The sequence below is a fragment of the Stomoxys calcitrans genome, chromosome 4 (genome assembly GCF_963082655.1).
Source record: "Stomoxys calcitrans chromosome 4, idStoCalc2.1, whole genome shotgun sequence".
NCBI lineage: Eukaryota > Metazoa > Arthropoda > Insecta > Diptera > Muscidae > Stomoxys > Stomoxys calcitrans.
Genome location: NC_081555.1, coordinates 59,255,488 through 59,271,984, shown reverse-complemented (window position 1 = coordinate 59,271,984; position 16,497 = coordinate 59,255,488).

Here is a 16,497-nt window from a genome sequence, read left to right as displayed (position 1 = left end):
ACCAGTATAGTATTCTAGATATTATTATTGGCTTTCAAACGATATCTCGGAAACTGTGAGAGCTAGGTAGGCAAAACCAGTATGGAATTGTAGATATTATTATTGGCTTTCAAACGAATCAATCCGATTGCGAATCGCTTAAGTCGTTTCCGAGAAAAACGAAAATTACATATTCCATCCGCACAAGTCACTTCCAGAATGACCCCACATAAAATTATTCTATATATCGGAAACTGTTAGTGCTAGGTAGGCAAAACCAGTATGGAATTGTAGATATTATTAATGGCTTTCAAACGAATCAATCCGATTGCAAATCGCTTAAGTCGTTTCCGAGAAAAACGAAAATTACATATTCCATCCGCACAAGTCACTTCCAGAATGACCCCACATAAAATTATTCTATATATCGGAAACTGTGAGTGCTAGGTAGGCAAAATCAGTATGGAATTGTAGATATTATTAATGGCTTTCATACGAATCAATCCGATTGCAAATCGCTTAAGTCGTTTCCGAGAAAAACGAAAATTACATATTCCATCCGCACAAGTCACTTCCAGAATGACCCCACATAAAATTATTCTATATCTCGGAAACTATGAGTGCTAGGTAGACAAAACCAGTATGGAATTGTAGATATTATTATTGGCTTTCAAGCGAATCAATCCGATTGCAAATCGCTTAAGTCGTTTCCGAGAAAAACGAAAATTACATATTCCATCCGCACAAGTCACCTCCAGAATGACCCCACATAAAATTATTCTATATCTCGGAAACTGTGAGTGCTGGGTAGACAAAGCCAGTATGGAATTGTAGATATTATTATTGGCTTTCAAACGAATCAATCCGATTGCAAATCGCTTAAGTTCCTTCCGAGAAAAACGAAAATTACATATTCCATCCGCACAAGTCACTTCCAGAATGACCCAGCCTAAAAATAATCTATATCTCGGAAACGGTAAGAGCTAGATATTATTATTGGCTTTCAAAGAAGCAATCCCATTGCAAATCGCTTAAGTCGTTTCCGAGAAAAACGAAAATTACATATTCCATCCGTACAAGTCACTTCCAGAATGACCCACATAAAATTATTCTATATCTCGGAAACTGTGAGTGCTAGGTAGACAAAACCAGTATGGAATTGTAGATATTATTATTGGCTTTCAAATGAATCAATCCGATTGCAAATCGCTTAAGTCGTTTCCGAGAAAAACGAAAATTACATATTCCATCCGCACAAGTCACTTCCAGAATGACCCCACATAAAATTATTCTATATCTCGGAAACTATGAGTGCTGGGTAGACAAAGTCAGTATGGAATTGTAGATATTATTATTGGCTTTCAAACGAATCAATCCGATTGCAAATCGCTTAAGTTCCTTCCAAGAAAAACGAAAATTACATATTCCATCCGCACAAGTCACTTCCAGAATGACCCAGCCTAAAAATAATCTATATCTCGGAAACGGTAAGAGCTAGATATTATTATTGGCTTTCGAAGAAGCAATCCCATTGCAAATCGCTTAAGTCGTTTCCGAGAAAAACGAAAATTACATATTCCATCCGCACAAGCCACTTCCAGAATGAACCAGCCTAAAAATAATCTATATCTCGCAAACGGTAAGAGCTAGGTAAACAAAACCAGTATAGTATTCTAGATATTATTATTGGCTTTCAAACGATATCTCGGAAACTGTGAGAGCTAGGTAGGCAAAACCAGTATGGAATTGTAGATATTATTATTGGCTTTCAAACGAATCAATCCGATTGCGAATCGCTTAAGTCGTTTCCGAGAAAAACGAAAATTACATATTCCATCCGCACAAGTCACTTCCAGAATGACCCCACATAAAATTATTCTATATATCGGAAACTGTGAGTGCTAGGTAGGCAAAACCAGTATGGAATTGTAGATATTATTAATGGCTTTCAAACGAATCAATCCGATTGCAAATCGCTTAAGTCGTTTCCGAGAAAAACGAAAATTACATATTCCATCCGCACAAGTCACTTCCAGAATGACCCCACATAAAATTATTCTATATATCGGAAACTGTGAGTGCTAGGTAGGCAAAACCAGTATGGAATTGTAGATATTATTAATGGCTTTCAAACGAATCAATCCGATTGCAAATCGCTTAAGTCGTTTCCGAGAAAAACGAAAATTACATATTCCATCCGCACAAGTCACTTCCAGAATGACCCCACATAAAATTATCCTATATCTCGGAAACTATGAGTGCTAGGTAGACAAAACCAGTATGGAATTGTAGATATTATTATTGGCTTTCAAGCGAATCAATCCGATTGCAAATCGCTTAAGTCGTTTCCGAGAAAAACGAAAATTACATATTCCATCCGCACAAGTCACCTCCAGAATGACCCCACATAAAATTATTCTATATCTCGGAAACTGTGAGTGCTGGGTAGACAAAGCCAGTATGGAATTGTAGATATTATTATTGGCTTTCAAACGAATCAATCCGATTGCAAATCGCTTAAGTTCCTTCCGAGAAAAACGAAAATTACATATTCCATCCGCACAAGTCACTTCCAGAATGACCCAGCCTAAAAATAATCTATATCTCGGAAACGGTAAGAGCTAGATATTATTATTGGCTTTCAAAGAAGCAATCCCATTGCAAATCGCTTAAGTCGTTTCCGAGAAAAACGAAAATTACATATTCCATCCGCACAAGTCACTTCCAGAATGACCCCACATAAAATTATTCTATATATCGGAAACTGTGAGTGCTAGGTAGGCAAAACCAGTATGGAATTGTAGATATTATTAATGGCTTTCAAACGAATCAATCCGATTGCAAATCGCTTAAGTCGTTTCCGAGAAAAACGAAAATTACATATTCCATCCGCACAAGTCACTTCCAGAATGACCCCACATAAAATTATTCTATATCTCGGAAACTGTGAGTGCTAGGTAGACAAAACCTATATGGAATTGTAGATATTATTATAGGCTTTCAAATGAATCAATCCGATTGCATATCGCTTAAGTCGTTTCCGAGAAAAACGAAAATTACATATTCCATCCGCATAAGTCACTTCCAGAATGAACCAACCTAAAAATAATCTATATCTCTGAAACGGTAAGAGCTAGGTAGACAAAACCAGTATAGTATTCTAGATATTATTATTGGTTTTCAAACGATTCAATCCGATTGCAAATCGCTTAAGTCGTTTCCGAGAAAAACGAAAATTACATATTCCATCCGTACAAGTCACTTCCAGAATGACCCACATAAAATTATTCTATATCTCGGAAACTGTGAGTGCTAGGTAGACAAAACCAGTATGGAATTGTAGATATTATTATTAGCTTTCAAATGAATCAATCCGATTGCAAATCGCTTAAGTCGTTTCCGAGAAAAACGAAAATTACATATTCCATCCGCACAAGTCACTTCCAGAATGACCCCACATAAAATTATTCTATATCTCGGAAACTGTGAGCGCTAGGTAGACATAACCAGTATGGAGTTGTAGATATTATTATTGGCTATCAAACGAATCAATCCGATTGCAAATCTCTTAAGTCGTTTCCGAGAAAAACGAAAATTACATATTCCATCCGCACAAGTCACTTCCAGAATGACCCCACATAAAATTATTCTATATCTCGGAAACTGTGAGCGCTAGGTAGACAAAACCAGTATGGAGTTGTAGATATTATTATTGGCTATCAAACGAATCAATCCGATTGCAAATCTCTTAAGTCGTTTCCGAGAAAATCGAAAATTACATATTCCATCCGCACAAGTCACTTCCAGAATGAACCAACCTAAAAATAATCTATATCTCGGAAACTGTGAGTGCTAGGTAGACAAAACCAGTATGGAATTGTAGATATTATTATTGGCTTTCAACTGAATCGATCCGATTGCAAATCGCTTAAGTCGTTTCCGAGAAAATCGAAAATTACATATTCCATCCCCACAAGTCACTTCCAGAATGACCCCACATAAAATTATTCTATATCTCGGAAACTGTGAGCGCTAGGTAGACAAAACCAGTATGGAGTTGTAGATATTGTTATTGGCTATCAAACGAATCAATCCGATTGCAAATCTCTTAAGTCGTTTCCGAGAAAAACGAAAATTACATATTCCATCCGCACAAGTCACTTCCAGAATGACCCAACCTAAAAATAAACTATATCTTGGAAACGGTAGGTGCTAGGTAGACAAAATCAGTATGGAATTGTAGATATTATTATTGGCTTTCAACTGAATCAATCCGATTGCAAATCGCTTAAGTGTTTCCGACAAAATCGAAAATTACATATTCCATCCGCACAAGTCACTTCCAGAATGACCCAACCTAAAAATAATCTATATCTCGCAAACGGTAAGAGCTAGGTAGACAAAACCAGTATAGTATTCTAGATATTATTATTGGCTTTCAAACGAATCAATCCGATTGCTAATCGCTGAAGTCGTTTCCGAGAAAAACGAAAACTACATATTCCATCCCACAAGTCACTTCCAGAATGACCCCACATAAAATTATTCTATATCTCGGAAACTGTGAGTGCTGGGTAGACAAAACCAGTATGGAATTGTAGAAATTATTATTGGCTTTCAAATTAATCAATCCGATTGCAAATCGCTTAAGTCGTTTCCGAGAAAATCGAAAATTACATATTCCATCAGCACAAGTCACTTCCAGAATGACCCCACATAAAATTATTCTATATCTCGGAAACTGTGAGTGCTAGGTAGACAAAACCTGTATGGAATTGTAGATATTATAATAGGCTTTCAAATGAATCAATGCGATTGCATATCGCTTAAGTCGTTTCCGAGAAAAACGAAAATTACATATTCCATCCGCACAAGTCACTTCCAGAATGAACCAACACAAAATTATTCTATATCTGGGAAACTGTGAGTGCTAGGTAGACAACACCAGTATGGAATTGCAGATATTATAATTGGCTTTCAAACGAGCCAATCCGGTTGCAAATCGCTTAAGTCGTTTCCGAGAAAAACGAAAATTACATATTCCATCCGCACAAGTCACTTCCAAAATTAACCAACATAAAAATAATCTATATCTCGGAAACTGTGAGTGCTAGGTAGACAAAACCAGTATGGAATTGTAGATATTATTATTGGCTTTCAAATGAATCAATCCGTTGCAAATCGCTTAACTCGTTTCCAAAAAAAACGAAAATTACATATTCCATCCGCACAAGTCACTTCCAGTATGGAATTGTAGATATTATTATTGGCTTTCAACTGAATCGATCCGATTGCAAATCGCTTAAGTCGTTTCCGACAAAATCGAAAATTACATATTCCATCCGCACAAGTCACTTCCAGAATGACCCCACCTAAAAATAATCTATATCTTGGAAACGGTAGGTGCTAGGTAGACAAAACCAGTATGGAATTGTAGATATTATTATTGGCTATCAAACATATCAATCCGATTGCAAATCGCTTAAGTCGTTTCCGAGAAAAACGAAAATTTCATATTCCATCCGCACAAGTCACTTCCAGAATGATCCAACCTAAAAATATTCCATCTCTCGGAAACTGTGAGTGCTAGGTAGACAAAACCAGTATGGAATTGTAGATATTATTATTGGCTTTCAAATGAATCAATCCGATTGCAAATCGCTTAAGTCGTTTCCGAGAAAATCGAAAATTACATATTCCATTCGCACAAGTCACTTCCAGAATGACCCCACATAAAATTATTCTATATCTCGGAAACTGTGAGTGCTAGGTAGACAAAACCTATATGGAATTGTAGATATTATTATTGGCTTTCAAATGAATCAATCCGATTGCATATCGCTTAAGTCGTTTCCGAGAAAAACGAAGATTACATATTCCATCCGCACAAGTCACTTCCAGAATGAACCAACCTAAAAATAATCTATATCTCGGAAACTGTGAGTGCTAGGTAGACAAAACCAGTATGGAATTGTAGATATTATTATTGGCTTTCAACTGAATCGATCCGATTGCAAATCGCTTAAGTCGTTTCCGAGAAAATCGAAAATTACATATTCCATCCCCACAAGTCACTTCCAGAATGACCCCACATAAAATTATTCTATATCTCGGAAACTGTGAGCGCTAGGTAGACAAAACCAGTATGGAGTTGTAGATATTATTATTGGCTATCAAACGAATCAATCCGATTGCAAAGTCACTTCCAGAATGACCCAACCTAAAAATAAACTATATCTTGGAAACGGTAGGTGCTAGGTAGACAAAATCAGTATGGAATTGTGGATATTATTATTGGCTTTCAAACGAATCAATCCGATTGCAAATCGCTTAAATCGTTTCCGAGAAAAACGAAAATTACATATTCCATCCGCACAAGTCACTTCCAGAATGAACCAACAAAAAATTATACTATATCTCGGAAACTGTCAGTGCTAGGTAGACAAAACCAGTATGGAATTGTAGATATTATTATTGGCTTTCAACTGAATCAATCCGATTGCAAATCGCTTAAGTGTTTCCGACAAAATCGAAAATTACATATTCCATCCGCACAAGTCACTTCCAGAATGACCCAACCTAAAAATAAACTATATCTTGGAAACTGTGAGTGCTAGGTAGACAAAACCAGTATAGTATTCTAGATATTATTATTGGCTTTCAAACGAATCAATCCGATTGCTAATCGCTGAAGTCGTTTCCGAGAAAAACGAAAACTACATATTCCATCCCACAAGTCACTTCCAGAATGACCCCACATAAAATTATTCTATATCTCGGAAACTGTGAGTGCTAGGTAGACAAAACCAGTATGGAATTGTAGAAATTATTATTGGCTTTCAAATTAATCAATCCGATTGCAAATCGCTGAAGTCGTTTCTGAGAAAATCGAAAATTACATATTCCATCAGCACAAGTCACTTCCAGAATGACCCCACATAAAATTATTCTATATCTCGGAAACTGTGAGTGCTAGGTAGACAAAACCTGTATGGAATTGTATATATTATAATAGGCTTTCAAATGAATCAATGCGATTGCATATCGCTTAAGTCGTTTCCGAGAAAAACGAAAATTACATATTCCATCCGCACAAGTCACTTCCAGAATGAACCAACACAAAATTATTCTATATCTGGGAAACTGTGAGTGCTAGGTAGACAACACCAGTATGGAATTGCAGATATTATAATTGGCTTTCAAACGAGCCAATCCGGTTGCAAATCGCTTAAGTCGTTTCCGAGAAAAACGAAAATTACATATTCCATCCGCACAAGTCACTTCCAGAATGAACCAACATAAAAATAATCTATATCTCGGAAACTGTGAGTGCTAGGTAGACAAAACCAGTATGGAATTGTTGATATTATTATTGGTTTTCAAATGAATCAATCGGTTGCAAATCGCTTAACTCGTTTCCGAAAAAAACGAAAATTACATATTCCATCCGCACAAGTCACTTCCAGTATGGAATTGTAGATATTATTATTGGCTTTCAAACGAATCAATCCGATTGCAAATCGCTTAAGTCGTTTCCGAGAAAAACGAAAATTACATATTCCATCCGCACAAGTCACTTCCAGAATGAACCAACACAAAATAATTCTATATCTGGGAAACTGTGAGTGCTAGGTAGACAACACCAGTATGGAATTGCAGATATTATTATTGGCTTTCAAACGAGCCAATCCGGTTGCAAATCGCTTAAGTCGTTTCCGAGAAAAACGAAAATTACATATTCCATCCGCACAAGTCACTTCCAGAATGAACCAACATATAAATAATCTATATCTCGGAAACTGTGAGTGCTAGGTAGACAAAACCAGTATGGAATTGTAGATATTATTATTGGCTTTCAAATGAATCAATCCGATTGCAAATCGCTTAACTCGTTTCCGAAAAAAAAAACGAAAATTACATATTCCATCCGCACAAGTCACTTCCAGAATGACCCAACCTAAAAATAAACTATATCTTGGAAACGGTAGGTGATAGGTAGACAAAATCAGTATGGAATTGTGGATATTATTATTGGCTTTCAAACGAATCAATCCGATTGCAAATCGCTTAAGTCGTTTCCGAGAAAAACGAAAATTACATATTCCATCCGCACAAGTCACTTCCAGAATGAACCAACAAAAAATTATACTATATCCCGGAAACTGTCAGTGCTAGGTAGACAAAACCAGTATGGAATTGTAGATATTATTATTGGCTTTCAACTGAATCAATCCGATTGCAAATCGCTTAAGTGTTTCCGACAAAATCGAAAATTACATATTCCATCCGCACAAGTCACTTCCAGAATGACCCAACCTAAAAATAATCTATATCTCGCAAACGGTAAGAGCTAGGTAGACAAAACCAGTATAGTATTCTAGATATTATTATTGGCTTTCAAACGAATCAATCCGATTGCTAATCGCTGAAGTCGTTTCCGAGAAAAACGAAAACTACATATTCCATCCCACAAGTCACTTCCAGAATGACCCCACATAAAATTATTCTATATCTCGGAAACTGTGAGTGCTAGGTAGACAAAACCAGTATGGAATTGTAGAAATTATTATTGGCTTTCAAATTAATAAATCCGATTGCAAATCGCTTAAGTCGTTTCCGAGAAGATCGAAAATTGCATATTCCATCAGCACAAGTCACTTCCAGAATGACCCCACATAAAATTATTCTATATCTCGGAAACTGTGAGTGCTAGGTAGACAAAACCTGTATGGAATTGTAGATATTATAATAGGCTTTCAAATGAATCAATGCGATTGCATATCGCTTAAGTCGTTTCCGAGAAAAACGAAAATTACATATTCCATCCGCACAAGTCACTTCCAGAATGAACCAACACAAAATTATTCTATATCTGGGAAACTGTGAGTGCTAGGTAGACAACACCAGTATGGAATTGCAGATATTATTATTGGCTTTCAAACGAGCCAATCCGGTTGCAAATCGCTTAAGTCGTTTCCGAGAAAAACGAAAATTACATATTCCATCCGCACAAGTCACTTCCAGAATGAACCAACATAAAAATAATCTATATCTCGGAAACTGTGAGTGCTAGGTAGACAAAACCAGTATGGAATTGTAGATATTATTATTGGCTTTCAAATGAATCAATCCGTTGCAAATCGCTTAACTCGTTTCCGAAAAAAAACGAAAATTACGTATTCCATCCGCACAAGTCACTTCCAGAATGAACCAACAAAATATTACACTATATCTCGGAAACTGTCAGTGCTAGGTAGACAAAACCAGTATGGAATTGTAGATATTATTATTGGCTTTCAAACGAATCAATCCGATTGCAAATCGCTTAAGTCGTTTCCGAGAAAAACGAAAATTACATATTCCATCCGCACAAGTCACTTCCAGAATGAACCAACACAAAATTATTATATCTGGGAAACTGTGAGTGCTAGGTAGACAACACCAGTATGGAATTGCAGATATTATTATTGGCTTTCAAACGAGCCAATCCGGTTGCAAATCGCTTAAGTCGTTTCCGAGAAAAACGAAAATTACATATTCCATCCGCACAAGTCACTTCCAGAATGAACCAACATATAAATAATCTATATCTCGGAAACTGTGAGTGCTAGGTAGACAAAACCAGTATGGAATTGTAGATATTATTATTGGCTTTCAAATGAATCAATCCGTTGCAAATCGCTTAACTCGTTTCCGAAAAAAAACGAAAATTACGTATTCCATCCGCACAAGTCACTTCCAGAATGAACCAACAAAATATTACACTATATCTCGGAAACTGTCAGTGCTAGGTAGACAAAACCAGTATGGAATTGTAGATATTATTATTGGCTTTCAACTGAATCAATCCGATTGCAAATCGCTTAAGTCGTTTCCGAGAAAAACGAAAATTACATATTCCATTCGCACAAGTCACTTCCAGAATGACCCAACCTAAAAATAATCTATATCTCGCAAACGGTAAGAGCTAGGTAGACAAAACCAGTATAGTATACTAGATATTATTATTGGCTTTCAAACGAATCAATCCGATTGCAAATCGCTTAAGTCGTTTCCGAGAAAAACGAAAACTACATATTCCATCCGCACAAGTCACTTCCAGAATGACCCCACATAAAATTATTCTATATCTCGGAAACTGTGAGTGCTAGGTAGACAAAACCAGTATGGAATTGTAGAAATTATTATTGGCTTTCAAATTAATCAATCCGATTGCAAATCGCTTAAGTCGTTTCCGAGAAAAACGAAAATTACATATTCCATCAGCACAAGTCACTTCCAGAATGACCCCACATAAAATTATTCTATATCTAGGAAACTGTGAGTGCTAGGTAGACAAAACCTGTATGGAATTGTAGATATTATAATAGGCTTTCAAATGAATCAATGCGATTGCATATCGCTTAAGTCGTTTCCGAGAAAAACGAAAATTACATATTCCATCCGCACAAGTCACTTCCAGAATGAACCAACATAAAAATAATCTATATCTCGGAAACTGTGAGTGCTAGGTAGGCAAAACCAGTATGGAATTGTAGATATTGTTATTGGCTTTTAAATGAATCAATCCGATTGCAAATCTCTTAAGTCGATTCCGAGAAAAACGAAAATTATATATTCCATCCGCACAAGTCACTTCCAGAATGAACCAACATAAAATTATACTATGTCTCGGAAACTGTGAGTGCTAGGTAGACAAAACCAGCATGGAATTGTAGATATTATTATTGGCTTTCAACTGAATCAATCCGATTGCAAATCGCTTAAGTCGTTTCCGAGAATAACGAAAATAACATATTCCATCCGCACAAGTCACTTCCAGAACGACCCCACATAAAATTATTCTATATCTCGGAAACTGTGAGTGCTAGGTAGGCAAAACCAGTATGGAATTGTAGATATTATTATTGGCTTTCAACTGAATCAATCCGATTGCAAATCGCTTAAGTCGTTTCCGAGAATAACGAAAATAACATATTCCATCCGCACAAGTCACTTCCAGAATGACCCAACCTAAAAATAATCTATATCTGGGAAACGGTAAGAGCTAGGTAGACAAAACCAGTATGGAATTGTAGATATTATTATTGGCTTTCAAATGAATCAATCCGATTACGATTCGCTTAAGTCGTTTCCGAGAATAACGAAAATAACATATTCCATCCGCACAAGTCACTTCCAGAACGACCCCACATAAAATTATTCTATATCTCGGAAACTGTGAGTGCTAGGTAGGCAAAACCAGTATGGAATTGTAGATATTATTATTGGCTTTCAAATGAATCAATCCGATTGCGATTCGCTTAAGTCGTTTCCGAGAATAACGAAAATAACATATTCCATCCGCACAAGTCACTTCCAGAACGACCCCACATAAAATTATTCTATATATCGGAAACTGTAGGAAAACGAAAATTACATATTCCATCAGCACAAGTCACTTCCAGAATGACCCCACATAAAATTATTCTATATCTCGGAAACTGTGAGTGCTAGGTAGACAAAACCAGTATGGAATTGTAGATATTATTATTGGCTTTCAAATGAATCAATCCGTTGCAAATCGCTTAACTCGTTTCCGACAAAATCGAAAATTACATATACCATCCGCACAAGTCACTTCCAGAATGACCCAACCTAAAAATAATCTATATCTGGGAAACGGTAAGAGCTAGGTAGACAAAACCAGTATGGAATTGTAGATATTATTATTGGCTTTCAAATGAATCAATCCGATTACGATTCGCTTAAGTCGTTTCCGAGAATAACGAAAATAACATATTCCATCCGCACAAGTCACTTCCAGAACGACCCCACATAAAATTATTCTATATCTCGGAAACTGTGAGTGCTAGGTAGGCAAAACCAGTATGGAATTGTAGATATTATTATTGGCTTTCAAATGAATCAATCCGATTGCGATTCGCTTAAGTCGTTTCCGAGAATAACGAAAATAACATATTCCATCCGCACAAGTCACTTCCAGAACGACCCCACATAAAATTATTCTATATCTCGGAAACTGTAGGAAAACGAAAATTACATATTCCATCAGCACAAGTCACTTCCAGAATGACCCCACATAAAATTATTCTATATCTCGGAAACTGTGAGTGCTAGGTAGACAAAACCAGTATGGAATTGTAGATATTATTATTGGCTTTCAAATGAATCAATCCGTTGCAAATCGCTTAACTCGTTTCCGAAAAAAACGAAAATAACATATTCCATCCGCACAAGTCACTTCCAGAATGAACCAACATAAAAATAATCTATATCTCGGAAACTGTGAGTGCTAGGTAGACAAAACCAGTATGGAATTGTAGATATTGTTATTGGCTTTTAAATGAATCAATCCGATTGCAAATCGCTTAAGTCCATTCCGAGAAAAACGAAAATTATATATTCCATCCGCACAAGTCACTTCCAGAATGAACCAACATAAAATTATACTATGTCTCGGAAACTGTGAGTGCTAGGTAGACAAAACCAGCATGGAATTGTAGATATTATTATTGGCTTCCAACTGAATCAATCCGATTGCAAATAGCTTAAGTCGTTTCCGACAAAATCGAAAATTACATATTCCATCCGCACAAGTCACTTCCAGAATGACCCAACCTAAAAATAATCTATATCTCGGAAACTGTGAGTGCTAGGTAGACAAAACCAGTATGGAATTGTAGATATTGTTATTGGCTTTTAAATGAATCAATCCGATTGCAAATCGCTTAAGTCGTTTCCGAGAAAAACGAAAATTACATATTCCATCCGCACAAGTCACTTCCAGAATGACCCCACATAAAAATATTCTATATCTCGGAAACTGTGAGTGCTAGGTAGACAAAACCATTATGGAATTGTAGATATTATTATTGGCTTTCAAATGAATCAATCCAATTGCATATCGCTTAAGTCGTTTCCGAGAAAAACGAGGTTTACATATTCGCTTAAGTCGTTTCCGAGAAAAACTAAAATTACATATTCCATCCGCACAAGTCACTTCCAGAATGACCCCACATAAAAATATTCTATATCTCGGAAACTGTGAGTGCTAGGTAGACAAAACCAGTATGGAATTGTAGATATTGTTATTGGCTTTTAAATGAATCAATCCGATTGCAAATCGCTTAAGTCGTTTCCGAGAAAAACGAAAATTACATATTCCATCCGCACAAGTCACTTCCAGAATGAACCAACATAAAATTCTACTATGTCTCGGAAACTGTGAGTGCTAGGTAGACAAAACCAGCATGGAATTGTAGATATTATTATTGGCTTTCAACTGAATCAATCCGATTGCAAATCGCTAAAGTCGTTTCCGACAAAATCGAAAATTACATATTCCATCCGCACAAGTCACTTCCAGAATGACCCAACCTAAAAATAATCTATATCTGGGAAACGGTAAGAGCCAGGTAGACAAAACCAGTATGGAATTGTAGATATTATTATTGGCTTTCAAACAAATCAATCCGATTGCAAATCGCTTAAGTGTTTCCGACAAAATCGAAAATTACATATTCCATCCGCACAAGTCACTTCCAGAATGACCCAACCTAAAAATAAACTATATCTTGGAAACTGTGAGTGCTAGGTAGACAAAACCAGTATAGTATTCTAGATATTATTATTGGCTTTCAAACGAATCAATCCGATTGCTAATCGCTGAAGTCGTTTCCGAGAAAAACGAAAACTACATATTCCATCCCACAAGTCACTTCCAGAATGACCCCACATAAAATTATTCTATATCTCGGAAACTGTGAGTGCTAGGTAGACAAAACCAGTATGGAATTGTAGAAATTATTATTGGCTTTCAAATTAATCAATCCGATTGCAAATCGCTGAAGTCGTTTCTGAGAAAATCGAAAATTACATATTCCATCAGCACAAGTCACTTCCAGAATGACCCCACATAAAATTATTCTATATCTCGGAAACTGTGAGTGCTAGGTAGACAAAACCTGTATGGAATTGTATATATTATAATAGGCTTTCAAATGAATCAATGCGATTGCATATCGCTTAAGTCGTTTCCGAGAAAAACGAAAATTACATATTCCATCCGCACAAGTCACTTCCAGAATGAACCAACACAAAATTATTCTATATCTGGGAAACTGTGAGTAGACAACACCAGTATGGAATTGCAGATATTATAATTGGCTTTCAAACGAGCCAATCCGGTTGCAAATCGCTTAAGTCGTTTCCGAGAAAAACGAAAATTACATATTCCATCCGCACAAGTCACTTCCAGAATGAACCAACATAAAAATAATCTATATCTCGGAAACTGTGAGTGCTAGGTAGACAAAACCAGTATGGAATTGTTGATATTATTATTGGCTTTCAAATGAATCAATCGGTTGCAAATCGCTTAACTCGTTTCCGAAAAAAACGAAAATTACATATTCCATCCGCACAAGTCACTTCCAGTATGGAATTGTAGATATTATTATTGGCTTTCAAACGAATCAATCCGATTGCAAATCGCTTAAGTCGTTTCCGAGAAAAACGAAAATTACATATTCCATCCGCACAAGTCACTTCCAGAATGAACCAACACAAAATAATTCTATATCTGGGAAACTGTGAGTGCTAGGTAGACAACACCAGTATGGAATTGCAGATATTATTATTGGCTTTCAAACGAGCCAATCCGGTTGCAAATCGCTTAAGTCGTTTCCGAGAAAAACGAAAATTACATATTCCATCCGCACAAGTCACTTCCAGAATGAACCAACATATAAATAATCTATATCTCGGAAACTGTGAGTGCTAGGTAGACAAAACCAGTATGGAATTGTAGATATTATTATTGGCTTTCAAATGAATCAATCCGATTGCAAATCGCTTAACTCGTTTCCGAAAAAAAAAACGAAAATTACATATTCCATCCGCACAAGTCACTTCCAGAATGACCCAACCTAAAAATAAACTATATCTTGGAAACGGTAGGTGATAGGTAGACAAAATCAGTATGGAATTGTGGATATTATTATTGGCTTTCAAACGAATCAATCCGATTGCAAATCGCTTAAGTCGTTTCCGAGAAAAACGAAAATTACATATTCCATCCGCACAAGTCACTTCCAGAATGAACCAACAAAAAATTATACTATATCTCGGAAACTGTCAGTGCTAGGTAGACAAAACCAGTATGGAATTGTAGATATTATTATTGGCTTTCAACTGAATCAATCCGATTGCAAATCGCTTAAGTGTTTCCGACAAAATCGAAAATTACATATTCCATCCGCACAAGTCACTTCCAGAATGACCCAACCTAAAAATAATCTATATCTCGCAAACGGTAAGAGCTAGGTAGACAAAACCAGTATAGTATTCTAGATATTATTATTGGCTTTCAAACGAATCAATCCGATTGCTAATCGCTGAAGTCGTTTCCGAGAAAAACGAAAACTACATATTCCATCCCACAAGTCACTTCCAGAATGACCCCACATAAAATTATTCTATATCTCGGAAACTGTGAGTGCTAGGTAGACAAAACCAGTATGGAATTGTAGAAATTATTATTGGCTTTCAAATTAATAAATCCGATTGCAAATCGCTTAAGTCGTTTCCGAGAAGATCGAAAATTGCATATTCCATCAGCACAAGTCACTTCCAGAATGACCCCACATAAAATTATTCTATATCTCGGAAACTGTGAGTGCTAGGTAGACAAAACCTGTATGGAATTGTAGATATTATAATAGGCTTTCAAATGAATCAATGCGATTGCATATCGCTTAAGTCGTTTCCGAGAAAAACGAAAATTACATATTCCATCCGCACAAGTCACTTCCAGAATGAACCAACACAAAATTATTCTATATCTGGGAAACTGTGAGTGCTAGGTAGACAACACCAGTATGGAATTGCAGATATTATTATTGGCTTTCAAACGAGCCAATCCGGTTGCAAATCGCTTAAGTCGTTTCCGAGAAAAACGAAAATTACATATTCCATCCGCACAAGTCACTTCCAGAATGAACCAACATAAAAATAATCTATATCTCGGAAACTGTGAGTGCTAGGTAGACAAAACCAGTATGGAATTGTAGATATTATTATTGGCTTTCAAATGAATCAATCCGTTGCAAATCGCTTAACTCGTTTCCGAAAAAAAACGAAAATTACGTATTCCATCCGCACAAGTCACTTCCAGAATGAACCAACAAAATATTACACTATATCTCGGAAACTGTCAGTGCTAGGTAGACAAAACCAGTATGGAATTGTAGATATTATTATTGGCTTTCAAACGAATCAATCCGATTGCAAATCGCTTAAGTCGTTTCCGAGAAAAACGAAAATTACATATTCCATCCGCACAAGTCACTTCCAGAATGAACCAACACAAAATTATTATATCTGGGAAACTGTGAGTGCTAGGTAGACAACACCAGTATGGAATTGCAGATATTATTATTGGCTTTCAAACGAGCCAATCCGGTTGCAAATCGCTTAAGTCGTTTCCGAGAAAAACGAAAATTACATATTCCATCC